The 19,804-nt window shown below is 38.2% G+C and overlaps 1 long non-coding RNA gene across 3 annotated transcripts in view; it reads right to left on the bottom strand.

Annotated features, from left to right (window-relative positions):
• Nucleotides 1-592: 592 nt before the first annotated feature.
• Nucleotides 593-19,804, bottom strand: part of LOC126940189 (uncharacterized) — a 33,214-nt gene continuing 14,002 nt past the window's right edge. For all 3 annotated transcript variants that reach the window (XR_007720653.1, XR_007720652.1, XR_007720654.1), the window contains one exon: nucleotides 593-2,675. This is a non-coding gene — a long non-coding RNA (uncharacterized LOC126940189). The remainder of the gene's footprint in view (nucleotides 2,676-19,804) is intronic.

Here is a 19,804-nt window from a genome sequence, read left to right as displayed (position 1 = left end):
AGTCAAGATTGCGCCACTGCACTCCAGCCTGGCAACAGAGCGAGACTCCATCTCAAAAAATAAATAAATAAATAAATAAATAAACAAACAAACAAACAAAACCTACAATATGAAGCTGCTAATGTGTTAGTATAAAGATAAACAAGTATATCAAAAGAACAGAGTAGGAAATTCAGAAATAGATCCACCCTTATATTGACAACTGGTTTTTGACAATCGGAAGTGCAAAGATAATTTAATATAGAAAAGATAGTCTTTTTAATAAATAGTGCTAGAATTGGATATTCATATGCAAAAATATGAATTTCACTTGCAATATATATGAAATTAACTCAAAGTGGATAATTTACCTAAATATGAAATCTGAAACTATGAAACTTTTATAAAAATATATAATAAAAATCTTTGTGATCTTGGATTAGGCAAAGGTTTAGCTATGACACAAAAAGCACAATTTATTAAGGAAAAAATTGATGAACTTCATCAAAATTAAAATCTTCTACTTTTTAAAAGATACTGTTAAAAGAATAAATAACAATTCACAGGCTAGAAGAAAATATTGGCAAGGTATATTTCTATTAAAGAACTTGAATCTAGAATATTAAAAAAAAAAAACTCTCAAAACTCAATAATAAGAAAGCAACCCAATAAAGAAATGAACAAAATATTTGAACACACTTCTCACCCACAAAGATATACAGATGACCAATAAGCACATGAAAAGACATCCATAGTCATTAGAGAAATGAAAATTCAAACCACAAAGAGGCATCACCGTACACCTATTCAATTGACTAAAATTAAGTAGACAGACAATACTAAGTGTTGACAAGGATGTGGAACAATTGAAACTCTCATACAAGGCTAGTGGGAATATAAAATTATACATCACTTTGAAAATCAGTTGGACTGTCTCTTAAATGTAAATCATACACTAGAGCTGTCTTAAAAACTGACAAGAAAGAATGGAAGAGAATTTATTCTCCCACATAATTGCAAAATCCAGATTAATTACACTTCAGGCAGTTCTGAATCCAGGTGCTCGGGACTCAAGTTACTTTTTCTATCTCTTGCTTTGTTTTCCTACACAGTTTCTCTCTACATGATGAATTCCAGAAGTGCTTGGTTTACATTCTACCAGCTTAGCAACTCCAGCAAAAAGAGCTTCTCTTTTCCAGTGGTTCTAGAGAATATCCTGGAATTGGTCTCATTAGTTTGGCTTACTTTGTACACACATTTCTTAGCCAGGGGAATACAAATTCCTTAGCCAGGGGAATAAAAAGCCCTGATTCACTAGGATTCAGTTAAATATACCTCCACATTCCAAAGAAGCATCATTCCACTCAATCCACACGAACTGACTCAGGTGATAGAAAAAAGTTCCCTCAAAGTTAAAGTGCTATTATCATAAGATGGGGCAATGGTTGTTGTGCAACAATAATTACTGAACAAAATTTTCTCAACCGGTAACTGATTGGGAAATGTCTTTTCTAGTCAGACGTATGTATCAATGCTATCTGGCATTGGGCATTGATAGTTTGTTCTACTCACTCTTCTTGGGAGAGCTCAATACACTAAAAAATGAAAAGTATTTGTTATTCTCTGGCCACTACAACTGTCAATCTGTGTTCATGTTACCTTTTTTTTTATCTGTCAAAACAAGTTATTCAGAGCTTCAGATGGATGCCCCTTCCATAGACACCTTGCAAGTGCACCAAGCACACTGCATTGACTTAATTATGAAAAGCAAGTAGGGAAGTTTTCCATGACTACCAACCCAGACATCTCTCCTTCTCTGTTGCACTGACCTTCAGGGACAGGGCTTCTTTTGAATCTTTTGGGTCCTTTGCAATTCTTCCCTCACTTTAGTAATTTTTTATCAGAAATAGGCAAGAGTGTGGAAAGCTGTAGTATTTTCATAACCATAAAAGGCTATCTGGTGGAAGGTCGTCTGACTCTTTGCCTGCTTTCTATTGCTAAACTGCACAACATTTATTAAAACATCCCCAAAGCCAAATAGACTGATTGCTGGCACCAAGTTAATTTAAAGAGCTCAAGTAGAAAGATTACAGAACTGGAGAGCAATGAGAGCCACTTTCTGAGGAAAACTAAACAACCAGGAAAATAGTGGAAGTTTCGTAACTCTGCTTAAAGCCATGCAAATGAATGGGGCTTATTAAATATTTCTGGCACTTAGTCCTTTTGAATTGTGCCATATAAAAAGCAGCATTAGCGATGACTTACTAATATAAAAATCTATATGAGAGATATTAGCAAGAACTTACTAATCATTAGAGTTTGAAGCTGCTATATGGTTATATTAACAACTGCCTATTCTATTTCACAGAAGTCATTTCTATTTGAGTTCTTAAAGTCTGCTCTAGTTAACAAAAAAAAAAAGTTCAAGATTTTCATGTACATGTTCATTGTTTTCTAAGTCATCTCTTAATGGGCTAGATTCTATTATTTCATTCAAAAAAATTCTAGACCATTCTGCCTGACTTTCAACAAAGGGTTAAAGTAGCAACACGAGGGAGTTAGTTGGTACCTTCCAGTTAACCTCTTACTGGGCCTTCTCTCTGGCACTGTTTGATGAGGACCATGGATATTTGCTGACTCTCAGGTAATGGGCTATTCAGCTGCTGTTTTAAGCCTGATCGTTCCACTAGTTCATCCTATAAAAAAAATTCAGAGGCTGTCAGCAGGTGGATTTAAGCATTGCAATGAGTTTAACAGTTTTGAAAACACATTCTTTTTACTGTTTTTACAGTTTGAAGAGCTTATGCATTATTACCTCTTACTTGAATTCTTTTTTGCTTTATAGAAAAACCTCATTTCAATAAAATTATGACAGACAATTTTGCCTCTATCCAGGAAGAAGCTGGACTACCTTGAATTTCATAAAAATTGTATATATTCTATATGTGCAGTTGGCATTTTTATGTCCTTTTTAGCAGTTTAGAGAAAGCTCCACCAATATTTTCAAGTCCACCTAGCTAGTAAGTGAAAGAACAGAAACTTGGATTCAGGTTTTCTGAGCAAGTCCACCAAGCTTTCCACCTTTACTCAAAAAAATAATAACGACCACTATATTTGCATAACACTTGGAAATACCAATAGCAGTTCACTTGCATGATCTCATTTGATCTTAAAGTGTAGTAAGTGTGAAGTAAGCAGGATAAGGTATTGAGGCTCCATTTTACAGATGTGGAAACCAAGACCCTAAGCAATGAGGGTGGGAGGGTTAAATGATTTACCTAAGATCACACAGCTTTCAAGTGGCAAAGTGAAATCTAGAAGCCAGGAACTAGAACTCTGCACTCACATCATTGCCTAGCTCTACAACAATAGCTTATTCATTGTTTTTCATTCAAATTCTTTCTCATTTTATCTGATTAAATTTTTGATAAACAGATTTTCCTCCATGAGGCAAGAAAACTGAACTACTTTGGGTTTTATGAGGATTTCAGAATATTTTTATAGGGAAAAAGCTTCTGTTGAAGAACTGTATTTGACAAAATCCAGAAAAATAAATTCTGCAGTGATTGTGGCTGTGGTGGTGATGATGATGATGATGATGATGATGATGAAAAATAAGTGTCAATTATTTCCAATGTGTTTGTTAATTCAGCTTTAGCTTTTCAATCATGAAAATTTATATCCACCTTGTTTATAATGTTAGTGTATTTTTTTAATTTTTAAGAGAATTAATGATTTTATTGTGAGCACTATGGATTAACATTTGAGAGGTTTCTTTTAACAATCCATTAAGTTTTTATTTTTAAAAATTATTCAGAAAAAAATTATAATAAAATACTTTGTAAGCATAGAAAGGATCATTCAATGTGTATACACTCATTTCATTTTTGACATGGAGATTAAATAAAAGTTATTTTTAAATGGATTGTTAAATATTGTGTCAGAACAGTTTCTACTTAATTTCTCACTATAATGAAAAAAATATTGTTTACTTTGACTCTAAGTGGTATAACATAGAAATCTAAACACTCTCGAAAGATACCTGATTTAGTAGGAAGATAGTGGATAGATTGTCTGCGTTGAACAATAATACAACTGTGACTTCGAGATTTAAAAAATTATCTGCAAATGTTAACATTAGTCAATATGAAGACATTCACTGAAAGATAATGAGGAGATAACATTCCCTCTTTTCTGGAAAGTAAGTTTCTTGTCAAAATAAAGTCTTATTTCTACTGAAAAGGTGTGTGTGTGTGTGTGTATGGTAACACTTTGCCAACTACTGGGTACAATTCATGTGTATAGCATCTTTAAAATTATTACCCCATGAGAGAGTTAAAATTATATCAATTGTTTGGTTTCCTTTAGCCTTTAGTGTCTGATTACTAGACAATAGAGCTTCATGGATAATAAAAATGCAATTTCCAATAAAAAATTTTAAAAAACTCTAGCTGTGCCAAAGTTCTGAGGGTTTCATGTTGTGCAACAAAGCCACTGGCTTTCAAACAGTGCCACAACTCCAGCACCTTGTGCCAGATACTACATTTACTCAAGGTCATTTGGACAAAAGTAATGAAAAATATTAAAGCAATGTTTACATAGCAGATATGCAATATCAATCATGTTATGTACATTGGTGATAAGAGTAAGAAGTTGATTGTTTGGGAGAAAAGTTACATTTTCTCCTAAGTAGTGGAAAATTACCAGTACACACTATGTTGGCATTTTCTACCTAACTTTATTCCTTTATTTTTTTTCATGCAGCTCCACTGTAAACCATTATGATAATTATTATAATATATATGCACACATACAAATACATATAATCAGAAATGTTTTCTAGAAGTGATCTGAAAGCCAAAGAAATATGGTGATAAACTATAAATTATACCTTATTCAGTCTATTTCTCTGATGAGATAAAAGGGCAAAGTGTGTGAGCAGTAATTATGCACAGGAAATGCTTATTAGAAATGCCTCAAATGGCAGACCACTATCCAATCTTACTCTTCCTGGTCTTACTCTAACAAATTCTATAGGATTCTAACTGCAAGTGAATATTGCTCAGTTCATCTTAACAATATATCATAAGCCTGAGCTCCACCAATAGGTTCAAGCTGAGACATGTCTTGTGGCCCCAAATGTGGTTTCCTTTGAAACCCACTGAGCTATAGCTGCCCCTGAAACACCTCTATGTTTGCTTCATCTTAGTGATAGTTTTTCTCTATTAGTTTATTCAGCAACCATATAGTTGGGTCCTTAATTTCCCATCCAAACATCTTTTTGTGCCCTTCTTTAGCTCCTGACACCTTATTTCTTATTCCCAAACTGAGTATCATTCCCCAATATAAAGGGCTATACATAATTATTAGTCCCCAGTCCAACCCACAAAAGCCTAAGTAATCCATGGTATACCTAAAAGTTGTATTTCAACTACTCTCAAGTATACTCAGCGTTTTCTTTCCCTTGGGAAAATATTGAATTCCCACTAGAGGAGCAAGTAAAGGACATCTTCCAAAGATTCTAACAGAAACCTTAACCTACTCCTTGAACGGAGAGAAATGGAACTAACCTTACCGCCTACATCGTTGCCACAGTCATTTTACACAGATATGTCACCTAATTTTACACAGATTATCTCATTTTCTTGAAGATATTACACAGATTTTACAAATGGGGAAATTGAGTGCCAGAGAACACAAAACAAAAAATGGAGTAAGTGATCAAGTCGGGATTTACACCATTAGCAGTCTAACTTCAGAGTTTGTGCTCCATCCTGCCTTTCAAAAGAAAATCCTGGGGTACAAGTCTATTATTGCTTGGGTGTTCTAAGTGAAGAACAAAGAAAAATTAGTCATCTTAGAGAAAGAATCCTATTCCCCAAAATTCACACATTGAAGCCCTAACCTCTTGTACCTCAGTATACAGTATGTTGGAGTTTTATACTTAATGTTACATTAAAAAAAGACCTCAGAATATGACTGCATTTGGTGGTAAGGTCTTCAAAGGGGTAATTAAGTTAAAATGAGGCCATCAGGGGGCCAGGCGCGGTGACTCAAGCCTGTAATCCCAGCACTTTGGGAGGCCGAAATGGGTGGATCACGAGGTCAGGAGATCGAGACCATCCTGGCTAACACGGTGAAACCCCGTCTCTACTAAAAAAATTATAAAAAACTAGCCGGGGGAGGTGGCAGGTGCCTGTAGTCCCAGCTACTCGGGAGGCTGAGCCAGGAGAATGGCGTGAACCCAGGAGGCGGAGCTTGCAGTGAGCTGAGATCCGGCCACTGCACTCCAGCCTGGGCCACAGAGCGAGACTCCATCTCAAAAAAAAAAAAAAAAAATTGAGGTCATCAGGAGAGAGACCTTAGGAAAAAAACCACCTTGATCTTGGACTTCCAGGCTCCAGAACTGTAAGAAATAAATTTCTGTTATTTAAGTCACCCAATCTGTGGCATTTTGCCATGACAGCCCTAGCAAACTAACCACAGTTCTCATGGTAAAGACTGTTGGATCTCCTACCTATTCATTTGGGATTAGTTATCTTGAGGCCATTGTCGGGCTCAAGGCTCATTAATGCAATTCTTTTTTTTCCCTAGGCTTGAGGTATGACTTCTTTAGAGCTTATTATATTAACCAAATCAGGATAACTTATATTAAATCTTCAAGTGTTTTCTTTAGGCACAGGAGACCATATTAATGTATGGGACTGGAAATAGGGATACAAAATAAACAGGAGAGAGATGTCTACAGCATACCCGATGAGTTTGGCACCCTCTTGGTTTGTGAGCCAAGCATCACAGAGCTTAGCTTAGCACACCCCAAGGCTTAGTGCTAAACTAATGCTTGGGGTGCTACACTAACGACAGGCATTGGAGCTGAGTTCATAAGCATGTGAAAGAGTTGAGCATAATTAATCATTCTAATACTTTATAGTTACAGCATAGTAGTTAAGAAAGCAAACAGGAGATACACTGCCTGGGCTCAAATCTGGGATCCTTCACTTACTAAGTGGGACATTCAGCAAGTTATTTAAATTCTCTGCCTCTCAATTTTTAATGTTTTAAATAAGAAGGGTTGTTATGAGGATTAACTGAGTTAATGCATTTAAAGAGTTTCAATACCTCTAGCACATAGTAAAGGCTCAATATATGTTAATATTATTGCTTTGGTACAGAGGTACAACATCTGCAAGTTTCCTTCCTTTTTTTATTACATACCCACCTATATGAACAGAGCAGAATTCATATTTTTGTGACATCCGATTCCATTATATGAATATAGATATGGAGCTATTTCTGCTATCAAAAGATTTGGTAGATTCAAAAAGTTTCTATAAATGGTGATTGTTTTATTGAGAAACTAACTGTTTAGCTTTCCAATATATTGTCAATCTGTCATTCATTTAACAGTCATTCATTATGCATTTACTACGTGCTAGGCAATGCTATAGGCAATGTAAACACAAGAGAGGATAATACAAATCCTGTCCTTGGAGTTTGAATTCCATAGTCCAATGGAAAAAATAGATATGAAAACAAATAACTATAAATATGCATCTAACACATTTAACGAACACTTAGTAGATTTTCAGTATTTACTGAATGAATGAATGAGTGCTTGGATAAAGTTATAAAATGGGAGAAAAAAAAATCAACAGAGGAAAAGAAAAATTTAGAGGCAGCAAATAACTCAGCCTAAAGAATTAAGCAACACTTCACAGAGAATGTAATATTTGAATTAATCTTAAAGTGTATCCATTAAAAAGTACTATTAAATAAGAAGTTTCTTTTTTCTTTTTTGAGACAAGGTCTTGCTCTGCCACTTAGGCCAGAGTGCAGTAGCATGATCACAACTCACTACATCCTTGACTTCCCAGACTTAAGGGATCCTCCCACCTCAGCCTACCAAGTAGCTGGAACTGCAGGCATATACCAACATTCCTGGCTAATTTTTTATTTTTAGTTTTCATGGAGATGGGGTCTCACTATGTTGCCCAGGCTGGTTTCCAACTCCTGAGCTCAAGTGATCCTCCCACCTCGTCCTCCCAGAGTACTGGGATTACAGGCATGAGCCACTGTACCGACTAAATTAGCAATTTCAACATGCAGAAAGAGGAAATCTTTACAAAAGAATTAATTCCTCATTGGAAACATTCTGAACAAATGAAAAAAATTCAATTCTTTAATATATATATTTTTAAAATCAGTGATGTAGTAGAATCTGCTTGTCTCTGCCCTCAACATATATTTGATGGATATGTCAACATTTTAGAAAAACTCTTTGTTTTAGCTCTGCATCGTCTTTATCACCAGACTTGCTGCCCTTTGTCATACTGAGGTGGTTCTGAGGCTCAGCAATACACAGGGTGACCAGCACTACAACCAGGATAGGGACCACCATGCCCAGGTCTCCCCTTTGCCCACAGTGTCCTATGGTGGCTGGTGAGCTGCTGGATTCAGCTCAGGACTGACCTTGGAACTACCTGAGGAGCTGCCAGAATCTATTGCCACATAGACAGTGCCCTATGAACAGCTGTCAATTCAACAGAGTCACTTGGTTTAAGTATGGCGGATCCAAGATGAATGGATGGCATCCTGTTTGGACAGCTGCTGCATTAAGGCCTGTGGATGAAAGCCAATACGGCATCTACCACAAAAGATACCATTTGGGAAGAAATTTCTTAGAACTGCTTTCTGCTAGGACTTCAAACCATGTAATATGCAGCTCCAAACATAGTAATCACTGTGTAACTATAAATCTTGATGATCGAATGGTTAGAAATGCCCTGGTTATTATACTGGGCTTTGAAATATAATGCAGCATGGCCAATATCCCACAATGTTCCATGCACAATTATGTATCAACCTTGTTTCTGTGGATGGAAACCTATTAGAGAAAATAAGGGGAGGCTGGGCACGGACTGTTCTCACATCCATAACTGGTTGATATTAAAATATATCCCGTGAGACAGTTAATAAGATAGGAGGTCTTGTAAATATTACTGTGTCCTCCCCATAGGTATAAGGAAATCCCAGCACTTTGGGAGGCTGAGGCAGGCGGATCATCTGAGGTCAGGAGTTCAAGACCAGCCTGGCCAACATGGTGAAACTAAATACACGATTAAATTGTTCCATAACTATTTCATGTGTTTTCATATTCTTTTTTTCTACTAAAAATACAAAAATTAGCTAGGCATGGTGGTGGGTTCCTGTAATCCCAGCTACTCGGGAGACTGAGGCAGGAAAATTGCTTGAACCCGGGAGGCGGAGGTTGCAGTGAGCTGAGATTGCGCCACTGCACTCCAGCCTGGATGACAGAGCGAGACTCCGTCTCAAAAAAAGAAAAGAAAAAGAAAAGAAAAAAAGGGGAAAACCGATGTGTTTTCTGATGGAATTAAAGTAGGGGGCATCACTTGGTAGATCTAAATTACCCCTAAAGAATGGCCCCAAACTGAGACAAGGAAATCCTGGGAGGCCTGATGACACACTCAAACTAAATTACTTCTGCGTGTGATTGCTCAACTACACCTAGTATGAGGGACCCAGCCTTTCTGGATGCAAAACATGTATTGTAATCGCACTGGTGTCGTTAGTGCACAATAGTAACTGATAGTTTAGTGGTGGCTTAAACAACACTGGCCCACAAGACAGAAACAGGCTACAGGGTAGATAGATGCCAAGCTAGGTATACTAAGATGAGTTGTGTTTGCTCTTTAACGAGGAGTAGCATTCAAAGGAAAAAGATGCATTAACTAGAAGAGAAAGAATGCTCTTTTGGGAAGAAGGCAAAGGGTATCAGCCTGGGAAGATAATGAGGCTTTAGCAAAGTGTGTTAGGCAGACTCAATAAACAATGCTGGACATTGCTAAAACCCAATGTTGGAAATGGGTCTCTGCTGGGACCCAACATAGCCTCATGACTAATTCAAATGAAAACTGAAGTGGGCATGAGGCAATGGCCTTCTATTCTAGCTGCTGAGGCTCCAGTGGCACACCTGTGTGAGTCTTATGGCTCCCCAAACATGTGGAAGTTCTCTGGGGACACTTGTAATTTACATAGATGTAACAGGACTGTTCTCACATCCATAACTGGTTGATATTAAAATACATCCCATGAGACAGTTAATTAGGATACGAGGTCTTGTAAATATTACTGTGTCCTCCCCATAGGTGTGAGGTGGGCCCTGCTGTGTAATAACACACAATGGAAATCAACCTCAGTACAAGCCTGTGAGATAAGATGGGGTGATTGGCTTTGTTCCCAATTAATTTACAGAAATAACTGTCCTGTCTAATTGTGCTGACATTTGCCCTTGTGTGAGCAAGAGTAGATTCTGTTGGGAAGGAAGAGCAAATACCTTTGAAATTCTTGCTGTTTTTTGAAATTGAATTAGACTATAGTCACAATACAAAAAGATGTAATACTGGCATTGTTGGTAAGATTAAACTACCTCATGTAAATAAGTTTCATGATCTGATATTGATGATCAAGTGTATTGGAAGATTGGGTTAAAGCCTCCTCAGGATGAAATACCTAGGGAAAATGATTTGTCGAATAACTTTATCTAGTTAACCATCAGCTCATCCTTGTGCTAAATAAATCTATAAAATCTTATCATAAGGCAAAAACAGGTGTAGATGAGGAGGGGGTAAGAATAATTATATTATTATAAGAACATCCAAATGCACTTTGAGAGGCTGAGGCAGGAGGATCACTTGAGGCCAAGAACTTCAGACCCCAGAATGGGCAACATACTGAGACCCTGTGTCTACAAAAAAATTTTTAAAAATGAGCCAAGCATGGTGGTGCACAACTGTAGTCCCAGAAACTCTGGAGGCTGAGGTAGGAGGATTGCTTGAACTCAGGAGTTTGAGGCTGCAGTGAGCCAAGATTGTACTACTGTACTAAAGTCTGGGCAACAGAGCAAACCCTGTCTCTTAAAGAAAAAAAAAAGAATACAAAAACATATGAAATAGCCTTATGGGACAATTTAATTGTTTATTTAAATCTATCCTTTCTCCATACTGGCTTCCAAATGTTAGGCATGTATTGGTACTACTTTCTATCTGTTCTATAAATGCTACACTAAATGTAAATGTTCTGGTAGATATGATCATTTTGTGGTGAGGGTCTGTGATCAGAGACCAGGCGTAAACACTGAAATAACAGGAAATATATACATTGGTCTCTGTCCCTGATTCCCAACACAGAGCTCCTAAAAACCTTGTAAATAGGGGTTCTAGGAGAATCTTTTGTTCTAATAGTTAAACTTTGATGCAGCTTCTGACATATGGCTCCTAAGACCTTTGAAATTTCCTTAGTGATAGGAATATCTGACACAGAGTTCTTAAACACTTTGGAATTTCCTGGGTGATATGAGTGTCTTTTGTTTTACTGAGGCATCTCTTGTTCATCTCCTGGATGGGGCTGATCACCAGAAAGAGCAAGCCATGAATAAAAGCCTAGAACTTTTAGCCCCATCCCCTATTCTCTGGAGAATGGAGAAGGGCTAGACATGTAGTTAACAATCAGTCATGCCTACATGACGTAGCCTCCATAAAAATTCCAAGAGTAAGGGATTTGGAGAGCTTTCAGTTTGATGAACACATTCCCATGTTAGGAGGGTGACTAACCCCAACTTCACGGGGACAGAAGCTCGTGTGCTTGAAATCCTTCCAGACCTTGTCCAATGTCCTGCTTCATCTGGCTGCTCATTTGTATTATTTACAATATCCTGTGTTATAAATCCACAATAGTAATTGTCAACCTAAATAACAAACAGAGAGATCCTCGCTAGAGGGAAAGATACTTAACTGGGAATAAAACACTGCAATGGGAACACTCATGCCTTAGTAAACTATGTGCATATTCAGGAAGGTAAAGGAAGACAAAGGTCTTCAAAAAAAAAAAAAACCACAAAGATTATATAATTGTTTTGAAATATCTATTCTTGGCTACAAAAATCAATAACAAGGATGACAACAGTCTGAAGCTGGACAAGCAGTCACTGGGCAGAAGCCCCTGCAGAAGTATTTTTTTGTGTGTAAGATTGTGATAGCCTTTGTGCAAGGTTGTGGTTTTTGCAGAGTCTTTTTTGTTATCAAGCAAACAAGCATGAGAACCCCCTCTTGGAGGCCTTCCCTAGCTCTATTTATCAGGATTTTCTCAACAGTAGTGACTCCATTTTGCTTCTCACCACTTTCACCTAAGTAAACTGTCTTTCTGATTTCTGTGAGGCGCTCTAGCAAATTCCTGAACCCAAGGGAGGGGGTCATCAGAACCTCTGATTTGTAATCAAGTCAGACAGAAGTTGTGGGTAACCTGGGAACCTACTACTTGTAGTTGGCAAGTGAAGTGGGAGGCAGTCTAGTGGGATTCAGCCTTTAATCAGTGAGGTCAGTGCTGACTCTGGTTAGTGACAGAATTGAGCTGAATTGAACTGAATTGTTAGACACCCACTTGGTCCTGGAGAATTGTTTGGTGTGAGGAAATAAAATCCACATAATCTATTGTCAGCAGTAAAGTGTTGTGAGTAAAAGCAGTACAATAGGGAGAAAAAAGGTTGTTTTTTTGTATACAGCACATTATGATGGTTTGAAGAAAAACATATTTTGCCTATTAAAGGCTTTTTGTTTCATTCCCAATGACTTTCGCAATTATAAACATGGCTACATGGTTTTTGGTATACATACATAAACACACATTTCTCTGGCGTGTATACCAAGGATAAGAATTCATTTTCTTGAGAAGACTTAAGTTTAAATGTAATGTATACTGCCAAATATTTCTCCAAAATGATTCTACCAGTCTATGCACACAGCAGCAGCTTATGCTATTTAGTAATTTCTGAATTGTTATCAAAATTTGGAAATGCTGCCTGACCTGGTGGCTCATACCTGTGATCCCAGCAGTGGTGATTACACACCTTGGGAGGCCAAGGCAGGTGGATTGCTTAAGCCCGGGAGTTTGAGACCAGCCTGGGCAACATGGCAAAACCCTGGGTCTACGAAAAGTTCAAAAATTAGCCGGATATGGTGGCATGTGCTTGTAATTCCAGCTACTCAGGAGTCTGAGGTGGCAAGATCCCCTGAGACCAGGAGGTGAAAGCTGCAATGACCCATAATTGTGCCACTGCACTCCAGCCTAGCAACAGAGTGAGACCCTGTCTCTAAAAAAAGAAAAAAAAAAAAAAAAAAAAAAAAAGGAAATGTTAGCCTTATTGAGTTTCCCAGTCAAATGAATTTTGTTTTAATTTGCATTTTCCTGTTTACCCATAAGATTAAGCTTTTTGTTTTTATTGTCGATTGTTGGCCTTTTGGAATTGTTGTCATCTACACGGAAGTTTTCACTATGCCACGATCACAGTAATTTTTACTGTAGATTTATTATGCCACGATCACAGTGATTTTTACTGTAGATTTATTGTCTACATTTTTTGGAGAAATCATTTCAAATTTACACATTAAAATTATCTTTGTCTATTCTCAAAAAAAAAACTTTTTTTTTTTTTTTTTTTTTGAGACAGTCTCACTCTGTCAACCATGCTAGAGTGCAGTGGCACAATCTCGGCTCACCGCAACCTCCGCCTCCCAAGTTCAAACAATTCTTGTGCCTCAGCCTCCTGAGTAGCTGGGATTACAGGTGCACACCACCATGCCCAGCTAATTTTCTGTATTTTCAGTAGAGACAGGGTTTCACCACGCTGCCCAGGCCAGTCTCGAACTCTTGAGCTCAGGCAATCTGCCTACCTCAGCCTCGCAAAGTGCTAGGATTTAAAGGTGTGAGCCACGGCGCCCAGCCAAAACAAACAAACAAAAAAATAAAAATAAAGACACTTTATTATAAAAAAATTTTAATATACATAGGAAAATGGAGAAAATGCTATCCTGAACTGTCCTGTTTGTCACCCAACTTCACCATCTGTCTATTCACTGTTAATCGAGTTGATGGGTGCTGACGAGTTGATGGGTGCAGCACAGCAACATGGCACAAGTATACATATGTAACAAACCTGCACGTTATGCACATGTACCCTAGAACTTAAAGTATAATAATAATAAAAAATAATTAAAAAAAAAAAAAAGAACCACCTAACTGCCACCCCCACCTCACACACACATACACCAGGATAGCTCTGAAGTAAACTTGGATATCACAGTATTTCACTCATTAAATGTACATATATTAAACACATAATAAATACATTTATAATATAATGTAAAATATGTTAAATGACAATGTCAATTATAATCATGTGGTATAATTATATTATACATTAAATATATACAATTATATAGAGATATGTTCATAGTTTTAACATATTTTAAGGTATATTATGATAAAGACTTTTTTTTTTTTTTTTTTTTTTTTTGAGACAGGATCTGGCTGTGTCACCCAGGCTAGAGAGCAGTAGTGCGGTCTCACTGGAGCCTCCACCTCCCAAGCTCAGGCAATCCTCCCACCTCAGCCTCCTGAGAAGTTGGGACGACAGACAGGCACCACCACGCTCAGCTAGTTTTTTGTATTTTTTGTAGGGATGGGGGTTTCACCATGTTATCCAGGCTGGTGTTGAACTCCCTGGGCTCAAGTGATCCACCTGCCTCTGCCTCCCAAAGTACAGAGATTACAGGCGTAAGCCACTGCACCCAGCTGATAAGCACTTTTTTGAAACAACTGCAATACATTTATATAACCTAAAAAATTAACAGTAATTCTTATTATCACTAATACGCAGTGTTGAAAATTCGAGATTGCCTCATAATTATTTTTTCACAGAGAACTATGCTTTTTACAGTATTCCATTTAGTTGTACCTTGCAGAGGTACCCATGGCTGCAGGTTTCCTCAGAGGAACAGACATTTCTTTAATGGAAAAATCTCAGAAGCAAATGAAGCCCATGACCTGCCTACCCTAAAATAGCACTAAACTTCAGGTTGGCCTCAGAAACTCACATTTTACTTCATGTGGGAGCTTTGTTTATTTGTTTAATGATTAATGTGTAGGATAAAATATTTCCTAAATACTCAAGGACTTATTGCCTCCTTCTTCATTACATATATTGATATGTTTGATATGCCTAATAACTTTGTAAGCATGACAGCTTATTTTCTCTAGGGCACACAGAAGTTGATCTGGAAAACGACCACCCCCGACCCATCCATAGAAACCCACTAGAGTGAGGGGAAGATAGTGCTAGAGTTATTATTGTGTTTCAAAATTTGTGTCCAGGCCAGGGGTGGTGGCTCACATGTGTAATCACAACACTTTGGGAGGCCAAGGTGGGAGTATCCCTTGAGCCCAGGAGTTGGAGACCAACCTGGGCAACATAGTGAGACCCCATCTCCACAAAAAAAAATTTTTTTTAATTAAAGGGCATTGTAGTCCTTGCCTGTAGTCCCAGCTACTAGGGAGCTTGAGGCAGGAGGATTGCTTGAGTCTGGAAAGTCAAGGCTGCAGTGAGCCATGACTGTGCCACTGTACACCAGCCTGGGCAAGAGAGTAAGACCCTGCTCCAAAAAATAAAATAAAATTTTGTGTCCAAAGGATGAGGTAGAGCCAATCATTATTTAGATATTGAAGAAACTATAAGCCCAAATCCCTTCCTCACCCAGTTGTCATGGGGACGAGATGAGTTGTAAGGACACGTGCTGGGATTTGTAAGGCTTAACCCTGCCAGACACGAGTATGTTGCTCCATGTCTGCCTGCGTCCCAGGGCATCCACCCTAAATGTGAGCATGAACATATTTACCTGTGAGAGAGGCAGAAATGGCAGGAAGGGATGAAGAGAGAGCAATGAAAATCATCCCTCCAATTCAGTGACCAACTTTTGTTTTCCCTCATCAAGGAAAGAGTTTGGTAATGCGCCATTTTCCCAGTACTCTGGACAAGCTAAATGGTAATGCCAGGGAAGCCAAGAAATGCCTCAATTCATGATCAAGACTGGAAAGTTGACTCAGCCTCTAAGAAAAATGCTAGCACTCTCCCAGACTCAAAGGGAAATAGCCCACCTATTGCTTGAGGTCACAAATACATGGCCATTAACTTTATTTCACTAGAACTTAAAACTTTGGCACAAACTATTCGTATCACATTTTTTTCAGAACAACATGCTCTTTATTAAAGATTAGCTCTCACAAGCCACTCTTACTTTTTGTCTAAAACACTATGGTATGCACTAAGTTTGCTTCACGTCCTCGGGGCAGGAAGATACCTCTGGGATGGCTAAGGAGACTCTACCTCCTCCCTGTCTTGTCTTTCTGGTCCTTTGGCCCCTGGCCGAGGCTGCTGGCAGAAGAGCTGTGTTACACCACTGGAGAAGCCATGTAGGAATATTCCCTTCAGGGGAACTGAGCGATGGCCAGCACTGGAGGGGAGAGCAGCTGCACCGAACACTTTCCCCTGGGTAGTCCCAGACATTCCATTTTTCTGGGAAGTGCAACCAAGAACGTTTGGGAAATCAGACAAAGGAATGCAGAGAGCAAACCCAGTTCATGTTTCTTCTCCATCAAAATCTGAAGAAGCATCCAAGGAAGAGAAAGAGTGCCTCATGTGGTATTTATTATCCAAAAGTAAGAGAAATGTACTCCTACTAGGATTCTTTTTTTAAAAAAGAGAGGCAGACAGTTCTTTAGGGAAATCTCATTTGGAAATGTGTATTCTTATTTTCTTTCACACAACAGACAGTGTGACAAAACATGCTAGAACCTTGTAATATCTGAAACTGGGGTTTTAAAAAGGGGAGAAGATTTTTTTTTTTTTTTTTTGAGATGGAGTCTTATTCTGTCGCCCAGGCTAGGGTGCAGTGGTGCAATCTCAGCTCATTGCAACCTCCGCCTCCCAGGTTCAAGCAATTCTCCTGCCTCAGCCTCCTGAGTAGCTGGGATTACAGGCTCAGGCCACCATGCCCAGCTAATTTTTGTATTTTTAGTAGAGATGGGGTTTCACTGTGTTAGTTAGGGTGGTCTCATACTCCTGACTTCCTGATCCGCCCGCCTCGGCCTCCCAAAGTGCTGGGATTACAGGTGTGAGCCACTGCACCCGGCCAAGATCTCCCATTTCAAATCTACTCATGAGAACCAAGTAACTGGAAAAGTAACTGAAAAAATAATAGGTTTATAAAACAAAGGAAATAAAATGAGCTATGACCTATAACCACTTGATGAAAAATATTTTCATTTAATAATAGATATATCTTAAATATAAGATACCTTACTACATATACTAGTTATAAATTAGACTCTAGAGCAAAGATAATAAACTGGAAAATAGTTTTGACAAATATACCACAGGGTTTTAGAACAATGTGTTACATTTGGTGCAGCATAGCATTCTCTTTCATCACACAAACAGATTTAACTGGACATGTGAAACAATTAGTATTATACTCATTCCTGAAAAATAATGAATGGCACTTGTTAATATTTTAGTAGTCTAATATTAAACATTTATTCTATAAAACTGAACATCAACTTAAAATTGATTATATGACCAGCAGTTACTGAAATTTAAGGGTGGTAATAATACACACATTTGATAGTAAAGGGAGCTCCCTTAAGAGTCTACACACGAGTAGAAAGCAACTTTCACACATGTATAAAGTAGGTACATTTTCAAGTCATGCTGTGGAAATACATCCATTATAAAATACTGGATGTAGACTTTCAAAGTTGATTTCCATTCTTTAAAATCATTTTGGGGGCTGGGTATGGTGGCTCATGCCTCTAACCCCAGAACTTTGGGAGGCTGAGGCGGGAGAATTGCTTGAGTCCAGAAGTTTGAAACCAATCTAAGTAACATAGTGAGACCCTGTCTCCAGGAAGATTAAAATATTAGTCAGGCCTGGTGGTATATGCCTGTAGTGTCCCAGCTACTTGGGAGGCTAAGGCAGGAGGACTGCTTGTGCCTGGGAGGTCAAAAATGCAGAGAGCCATGATCGAGCCACTTCACTCCAGCCTTCACTTCACTCTGGGCAAGAGAGTGAGATCCTATCTCAAAAACAACAATAAAAACATTTTTGGTAGCCTTCATTGTTTAAATCCATTTATTTATTTATTTATTTATTTATTTATTTATTTATTTATTTTTGGTGTTTTTCTCCTGTTTAAAAAAATAATATAAGTAACAGAATTTCATTATACACACTTAACAAGAGTGGGAATATGTACACAGTAGACTATGAAAGGCCTCAGTAATACTACTCATAAAACCGAAGAGTTCCGTGGTTCCCATGCAAACCCTGAGTTAGACTTCCCGAGTTCAAGTCCCAGCTCTTCTCCTTGATACCTATGTGATGTTGGCTGAGTTACTTATATCTATAAAAAGAGATAATAATAAAATCTACCTCAAAATATCAGGAACTTTACATAAAATAGTTCACAAAAATCTCATAGTGTAGTTCCTAGTGTATCCCAAAAGTCTAATAAATGTTAGCTTATCATTATCATGTTTAATAGGCAATCAACTTCAATGGTTTAATTTTCAGTTACTTCACTGTTCTGAATGACTTGAAGATTCTCTCAATTCATTTCCTTTTGACAGGTACTTGGGCCTATTTCTGTGAATGTACAGGAACCAGATGCTATGAACTGCAACTAAATCCCAGAACAAGTAGGAGCAGGAAATTAGGACAGAACCTGCCCATTTTCTCTGTTACCTACTGGAATTTCCCTACTCACCAAGTATTCATTTACTGTCACTGGGAACAAATTTGGCAGTCCTCTTCACAAATAAGTTTTTTCTGTACAGCTTTGGCACAGATTAGAAAGAGCGTGTAGCTGGGTCATTCCCAGTTGGTCACTACATGAATTCACCTTCTCTGCCCCCAAAATCAACAAATCTTTCCAGTGCCATAAATCCCACCCCCATCACATATAGCAACATGGCCTCCACAAATTGCTACAAGGCCTTGAACATATCTAAGGCTGGCATTCCAGTATCGATGCCTAATGCTTGGCCTTCTCGGACACCCTAGTCTGGAGGTTGCCAGTGTGGGCTGTGCATGAATCTACTGTGATATGTGTACGTATCTACAGTCAGTTCTGCTATAATGCTTGTTTGGAAAATCTCGTCCAATGTGACTGATATATTAGGAAAGCTTTTAGCACAATGCTACTTCACATTTGCTTATGCCAGTTTTATCTGCCAATCTCATCACTAGGCCAACACGGAAAACTGCGCCCAATTGAACTATGCAGGAATCCTCACATGCGCACACCGCACAAGGACAATGAGCGGCTACACCCTCCTATGTCTGCAGGTACACCTTACTTTCCAATAACTCGCAAGCTGCAATCCTGCACACCAGCCATGTGGCCACCTGCCCTCTCCTTAATTTTCCCTTCTTTCCTCTCAGCCTATTTTGCATTTTCCTCTGTGCTCTCCATTGTTTTGCTCCTTTTCCTCATTCTTTTTCTATCTCCTCTTGTACACAGGGCTGCGGGTGTGGAAACAGGGAAGGCATGTGTCTGTCTGAGAGCAGTTGTAGCAAATGTCCATTCCACAAACAAATGAAATACTTTTCAAGGGCTACATTTATTAGAGCATTGATATGGATCTTCACCATTTACCGTGCTACTGTTTTTATTAAGTTCCTATCCCTTTATGTATCAATTACAAAATTTTGAATGTTTTCCCCTAATTCCAGTACTGTGGTTTCTATTGTACGATATTGCACAGTACACATCTTAAGAACACATACTGGGTATAGCAGAACTGACAGTATCTATCAGTATTTATGATTTATAGAGCTTTTATCCTATACTCAAAGAAATTTAATCAAGAAAGATTAAGAACTGTTGGCCTAGGGAAGCTGTGTCCAACAGAAATATA

Source organism: Macaca thibetana, chromosome 17 (genome assembly GCF_024542745.1).
Source record: "Macaca thibetana thibetana isolate TM-01 chromosome 17, ASM2454274v1, whole genome shotgun sequence".
NCBI classification, from domain to species: Eukaryota; Metazoa; Chordata; class Mammalia; order Primates; family Cercopithecidae; genus Macaca; species Macaca thibetana.
The sequence above is the reverse complement of the archived record's forward strand: the minus strand, read 5'-3'. Positions and strand labels throughout refer to the sequence as shown.